The following is a 7,366-nucleotide window of genomic DNA, read 5'->3' as shown; positions in this document are numbered from 1 at the left end:
GGTTCGGGAGGTACCCCAGCCGGGGTGTTTGCTCCCGTCCCCAGTGTTTGACGAATGCATCCCCCGTGGGTCTGGGTCCCTCCCCCCCTACCCCCGGACCTCTTGCAAGGGGGAAGGGGGAGGGGGCACGACGTCTCGCCGTGCGGCGGGGCGTCTCCTAATCTAATTGAGGCTCCCTCCTCGGCTCGGCCGCCCCCGCGCCTCATGCTTGCTAAACACAAGTCGCCCCCGATGCGCAGAGGCCCTATATACACCCCGAGGCGCCCGCCCCTCCTCCTCCCCCCTCGCCCCCAGACACATACTCGCGCGCGCACTGCAGAGGCCATGGAGGGCCATATAGCAGTATGGGCACGTGACCAATCCGAAGGGGAGGGTTATGATGTATTGCGGCCATTCCGACCATTGTGATTGAATCCTATACTCACCCGGCCGCGGCCCTCTCCAGCCCGCCATCCATCTCCCGCCAGCCTCGCCATCGCCAGTCCGCTGCTGACGGTGCGCGGCGCGGCGGGTGGGCAGCGGGCGCGGCGTGGCGCCTTCTCCCCAACGCCGACGAGGAGGAGCTGCGTCCAGATACGTGGGTGCCTTGGGTGCCTCGGGTGTCTGAGTCTGCTAGTAGTCTGCTAGTAGTCTGCTAGTATGAGAAAAATTTGGATTTGGACCATTCACAATCACGATAGCGCACTATTTTCTCATACTAGCAGACTCAGGCACCCAAGGCACCCAATTCACCTACGTATCTGGACGCAGCTAGGGTACGCTGAGGAGCGCAGTCGACCGCGACTGCCAGTGCTTGCGCTGTTTGTTTTGAACGATGAGCGCACTCAGGAGGGAGGCCTTTCTACTTCTCCCCTCCGTCCGACTTCACGCGCCGCGTCTCTCACTACTTGGCAGCAGCCGCAGAGGAAAATGTACATCATCTCGCGAAAAGTTTCTTTTCTTTATCTTTATGGCCGATTATATGCGATACTGCTCGTTCTTTCCGAAACTTTGCCGCCGCCGCCCCGCCCACGCGACGTCCCCGCCCCCCTCTCCCGTTCCGGATGGCCCTGGATGGGGCCGTAGATGGTCCCGGGCGGGGCGGGGCGGGGCGGCCCCGGAACACTCACCCTCTCCCCGCCGACGAGTGGCGCTCGTCACTCGCGCGGCCGCAGCGCCACGCTGCCAGCCAAAACCACCAAAACTTAGTCCAGGATGAATGGCACTCTCAGCGCCACGCGTTATGTCGTGTTTTCCTTCGTTTGTTTTTGGCAGATATGGTATACATTCGAAACATTTCACACTTAACATCAAGTACACACTAAACCCTTATGTATTTTGTTGTGCATAAACTTGCAGAATTTTATACAGCCATAAGTATGCTCAAATTGTTATGCATAATTGTTTCACAGATAGCCAAACCGTTTTCTTTTACTTCTTTGTTGGGAGGTGGTCAGAGGTTAGCTGTCACATGATCTCTGTACTAGCCAATAAGATGTAAGCGTTATTCGCACTTCAACTCATCGTGTAACTAAACCAATGTACAAATCCTCTGTCTAACTCGTACCATTGAAGGAGCAACATCAAGGTAATCAAAGATAGCTCTATTATCCAATCCTTTTATGATCAACTATAATCACGACTATCAGAACCTGCTATCCAACATTAGCTGGGACTCAGTCGCTGTCAAACTCAGGTCCCAAAGTATTGTTTTTGGTTCATATTATGAGACATCCAGTAAGACTTTCGAAGCTCGGGAAATTAACTTTTTTCCAAGTGCGTGTACACATACTTGTGGAGCCTACGTATTCTTGTTGTTCCTCATTCTGAGGATGACTGGTTGATTGGTTGAAGTGCCTCACAAATATTGTCACCGCTCAGTCGTTTTTGAGACGCACTATGCGAATGTTATTACATACATTTGAAGCATTTGAAGAATATACCTGCAAAGGTAAAACAAGTGTTTAATGTTGCACGTCAATTGATGTTTAAGTTCAAGTGTGCATTTTGTCAAGTGTGCAGCTTGAGTTAAACACCATGTAACGTGCAACATCATAACTTGCACACGTTGGTGTTTAACTTATGCACACTTGTTTTACCAGTGTGGGCTTCATATCTTTTAGTGCGCGTCCAGCGACTTGGTTCTGGGGGCGCGGCAGGAAGCAGGACGCTCAGTCAGACACGCGACCCGGCCGCTCGCAGGACCAGAAGCACCCTCATGGAGTGCGACATTTGTCTCAATGAGCTCAACCAGGTGGAGCGCGTGCCCAAGATAGTGCCGTGCGGGCACACCGTGTGCCTCCGGTGCCTCGAGCAGAGCGACAGGAAGGAGTGTCCGACTTGCCGCAAGGTGAGTTGTCCGGCGGCTCACTGTGGGTATGGTTGTCGCACAGCACTCTGAGTGACTCCATTCTGCCACAGATTACCCGGCTGGTCGCAGTGTGTACTGTCCAAAGAACGCTGCCTGAAGCCTCCAGCCTCCAGCTGCTGCAGCGCGCCGCGCCCACGTTGGAGCGGCTGAGTGTGGGCGGTGTGGGCCACCCCCGCGAGGCTCACCTCCTTGCGGCGCACGACATGCCGCGCCTGAGGAGGCTGAATGTGTTAGGTGCTGCTGACCTGGACGCGTCGTGAGAGATCAAGGGTGCAGCTACGAGTAGTGGTGTCCAATGGTCGGTCGCTCGGCGCCGATGGGTGCCCATCGGGCGAGCGAGAGGGACGGAGCTAGCGGCCGGCTCGCGCGTGAGAGAGAGACGGCAGACAGGTGGAGTGGGGGGTTGACCGACCATTGGACATCACTAGCTACGAGCCAGCAACCTGCGGCAAGCAGCGCGCCGAGGTGTGGCGGGTGCTCAACGCCGGCCGAGGTGCTCTGCGACGATTGCGACAGCTTGGAGCTGGACGAGATAGGAGCGCCTTCTAGTTGTGTCGATGACCAATGTGGAAGGGAAGGGTAAAGGGGGAATCGAGGGGTGTATAAATATGACGTGATTACTACTTTCCCATGAACTATACTGTAGGGTATACCCGAGGGTATACCTGATTCACGCCTCGCACTTTCAGTTCTGCTGTACAGCATACGCGTGCGGACGGGTTGCCTACTCGGAGCCGTAAGGAGCCGTGGGCTGCGAGGTTAGGCAAACCCGCCCGCACCCGTGCATGCAGTACAGTATAACTACGAAATTGTGCGGCGTGAAACAGCCACCTGGCGCCTGCTGGCACATACAGACACATGATACATTAACCACACATTGCATTCGATCATTCCATTTCCGAACGGAGCATTGGTTTTTCTTCTGATGGACATGCGGCCGCGTTAGGGGGATCGACCGCCGCGGGCGCCCTGATGCTGCACGGAGGTCGCGAAGCCCCTCGCCGCCTAGCCCCGCCTCGCCCCGCCCTCGCCGAGGTGCGCCAATGCCAATGGCGAGGCCGAGGTAGTACGTCCTCGGTGCCACCCCACCCCACTCCGCCCCGCCCCTGCTTTAGGGTGCGCTTTGAGGCCGCGCCAGCAGGCTGCGCCACCGCGCCGGGTGACGGTGTGCTTGTGCTTGTACCACCCCGCCCGCCCCGCCCCACCCCGCTCTGCCACTCCCTTTGACAGCCGGAGGGGCTGCTTGCTCAAAGAGTCTGCAGCGGCTCCGAGGGCCTCTCAAAGAGTCACCAAAGCCTTTCGCTACTTTTTTTTTATTTTTTTTTCGTTCTCGTCACGGCCCCGAGAGAAAGGGCTTGTGTGCTTGTTCGCGAGCACCGCACTATACACAACATGCACCCGCCCTCTGGCGCCCTCCCTGTCAAACGGGACGCTGCAGCACGGCTGTGCATCATTGAAGCAATGCCTCATGCTGCCAGTCATTTGCGCGCGCGTGTTCCTACCGTGGAGTGGCCCGCCGTGCTCCGCCATGTCGCCCCAAACCCACTTACGGCTCGATTTACGGCCACTCGGGTCCCTCGGGTCGCTACACGTGCATTTACTACCACCTCGAGTGCCCCACCACCACCACTCGCAACTTGCCCCCACTCTAGCAAAATTAACCAAACAGTCGTTTTCTGATTTATTTAACCTCGTATTTAACAAATCGTCCCCTGTCCTGGAAAGAAGCGTGACACCAGTGACACACGTTCTTCTCCAGTGTAACTTTCGGCTGCTCCGCCAGGACCAGGTGGTGCTCATTCCCGAAGGGTTTCCAGAACGGAGTGCCAAAAATTCTCGTGCTCCAACTTTTTTTGTTGTTGCTCAGAGAGCAACATGCACGCCGCCCCCGAGTTGCTGCTAGTAGTGCGGCGCCGTCCTCAAGGGGGTGGGTCTGCGCAAGGCGGCGTGGCGAAGAGCCCGCCCGCACTTGTAATAAGAAGAGGGTTGTGAGTTAAAGTGAGGAAAAGGAGGGGTAAGGTGCGGGCGAGCGCGGGCTGGGAGTGACGCCGCAAGAATGTTCCTGCTCCAGGCGAGGGGGGAGGGGGCGGCGGCGGGGGAGCGAGCCAAGAGCGCACGGAGAGCAGGGCGCCGCGCTGGCAGAGAGTTAGTTGCGCTCGCCGCCACCGAGAGCGCACCACCGTCCAGCAGCGAGGCGCCGCCGAGCCGAGCGCGCCAAAGACGAAACACGGACCGGCACTAAAGTGAATACGACTGGAAGGAGGGTCAGGCGAGACTTGGAGCCGGGCCGGGCACTAACAAGGCAGCAACGAGCTGATAGCTTCTGCTCCTCCCCATTCTGAATGCCCGTTTCCCTCGGCATCCCCCCCAGCGCAACAGGGAGTCCATGGAAACTATTTTTGGTCGGCACGTAATGAAATTCCTGGTCACTGCCCCTGACGGGGCCCTGACGGGCGGCGGGTCAGGCCGGGCCGGGGGACGCCGCCCCTGTGCGGCTGGCTGCCGAACCCTCCCCCCTCCCGCATCAGATCAGCTCCCCCCCCCCCCGGATGATGCCCGCTGTCAATAACCCGGCGGCCACTACAGCTCGCTACAGCCACTCATTTCCCCCGTTGTCTTCTCGGACACAGCGGCCGTCCGTCCAGGGCCGGCGGGGCTTCGGGTGAAGGGAGGAGGTGAGGAGCGGGGAACAGGTGGTGAACCAAGCAGGGGAGAGCGGGGGTCAGACACAACACGACACAATAATTGGAAATCAATGGAAATGTGCCGCTGGTGGTGGTGGGTTTGGGCAGAGAGACGGGACAGAGGGGGAGGGTGGGCAATACAAGGTCTAATGGTCCATTTGGACGGCCGCGCGTCTCGTCTCGCCCCTGCGCGGCTCTACACAAACACCGTCGGGCTGGTCGCGCCAAACGCCATATTTGTCCTCGCCCTCCCCTCCCTCTGGCCCCCGGGCCGCCGTCGCGCCCCCACGAGCTCTGTATAGTAATTTGGCGCTCCGATAACTCTGTTTAACTGCAATTCATTTGCGTTAGCGCCGGCCTGTGCCCGGCGGCGGGGGGCCCAGCCGGAGCAGAGGAGACTGCCGCCGTCGCGACGCCGAAAGTAAACTTGTTCGTCGAGTTGTTGGGGGGCTCCGCAGGCCCCCGCGCACCTCGCCCCGGGGAGGCGCGTGTTCTCGTTGTGCTGTACCAGCAGCGTGTTGTCTGCAGCAGCGCCGGAGCGGGGCTCGGCGGCAAGGGCGTCCTCTCCGCCGCACCAAGTACCTCGTTAATACTTCAGCAAAACTCGACACGGGAATTTACATACTTTAATGTTACTTTGCAAACTCGCGGGGGCGCGGCGGCACAGCGCCGCGCGCGCGATTCAACAGCAACAGCAGCAGCAGCAGCAGCAGCAGCAGTGCTCCAGGCCGGGGCAGGTACGCGATAAGGGTCCATGCAGGGGCGGTGCGGGGGTGGTGTGGGGCGGTGCGGGGGGCACCCGACAACACGCCTCGTCCTGCGGCAGGCCTGCTGTCGGGACCCTCTCAATGCAAAAGCCAGCAGGGTGGAACAGGGGCGGGGGTGGTCGGGACAAAAGAAGCAGCGAGCGAAATCAAAGTGAAGGGTCGGTGCTGCTGCCGCTGCTGCTGCTGCTGCTGCCGCTGCCGCGAGACACGACGATGGCCCTTCACAGACACAGCGGGTTATTGCTTTCGGAGGTTCGATCTGCGTTCGGTTTGTTGGGTTTCTGCTGTTCAGCGGGGCGCAAACGTACGGTGCCCGATTATTGTGTTGTGCGGGCGAGCCCGGGCCCGCGCCCAGCTTAGCCGCACTACGGGTCGGAGCAGCAGCATTGGGATTGGGTGCACGCCTTGCCACACCACGCCGCTGTGTTCTGGTATTATTCCGCACCGTTGGCGCACGTACACGAAAATAATCGCAATGTTTTAAACCAACCAAAATGGTCGAATATTTAGAAACAAAAGCGGTTTAATGGATGAGTCGGTCTAGTTGTGATTGTGACCAACAGATCGGCTACGACTTTGCTATTGACTCTTGGAATCAAAATAAACATTGCTTTAAGCGTATAAAGAAACTATTCTCAGGCATTTTTTTGGCCAGCGGAGATCCCCACTGAAAAATGGTTGGCGTCTTTAAACGCAAAATATTGGCGTCTTTGAACGCCAAGATTTGGTGTTCATCAGAGGACGCCAGGATTTTTGCGTCATAAGACGCCAACCAGTTTAGAGTGCCCATATACAAGCACGAAGCTCAATGTTTGAAAGGGGTACAAATAATGCGTCAAAGAAGTACGTCCGTCATTCATTTGACTGCGTAGTTCAGCGAACTCAAGCTATCAAAGCGCCTGGTAGGTAGGCAACATCTTGCCTGCAGCGCATGCGTGTAATGCGGGCTGGCCTACCCTGTATCTCGCAGGCGCCTAACGTAATCTACTCTCGAGGAAAAAGGACGTAATTTCTGCTGGACGATCCCTTTTGTTACAGCCACTCCGACAGCTCTCTTTATTGATGAAGAACGGCGACGCGTGTTGCCATTCTTCGGCAATGAGTAGGCCTTTTTGAAAAAAAATCGTCAACTTTTCGGGAGTGAGTGACGCGAAGTGACGCATTTTCTGTCCTTTACATGACAAAAAGGGACCTTTGAAAGATTCGATGTGTCGCCAACTTACGGTGAAACACCAAGACCTCTCACACGTTACAGTGAGGGTGACGTGCTGTTTGGGAGTCGTGAACCGTCACGACGTCCGGCAGGGGCTTCCGTCCGAAGTGTGCAGCCTTTCGCTTTGCCGCCGTGCTCCTCCGGAGGCACCCCTCGTTCTTGCCTGTCTCTCTCGCCCTTTCTCTTCTCTGCATCTCTCATTCCCTTCGCCTGGGCTGTTGGTACTTCTCCTCCTTTGCCGCGGACGTGTGATGTGGCCTGCAATGCCGCCCTTCCCCTCGGCCTTCCCTCTGCCTCTGCACCAATGCCTGGCCTGCAAGCCGCCACCACCATGGGGCGCGGTTGCCCCCCC

The sequence above is a fragment of the Frankliniella occidentalis genome, unplaced genomic scaffold, assembly GCF_000697945.3.
Source record: "Frankliniella occidentalis isolate FOCC.00 unplaced genomic scaffold, Focc_3.1 Scaffold67, whole genome shotgun sequence".
In the NCBI taxonomy this organism is placed as follows: Eukaryota; Metazoa; Arthropoda; class Insecta; order Thysanoptera; family Thripidae; genus Frankliniella; species Frankliniella occidentalis.
Note: the sequence above shows the minus strand (reverse complement) of the source record.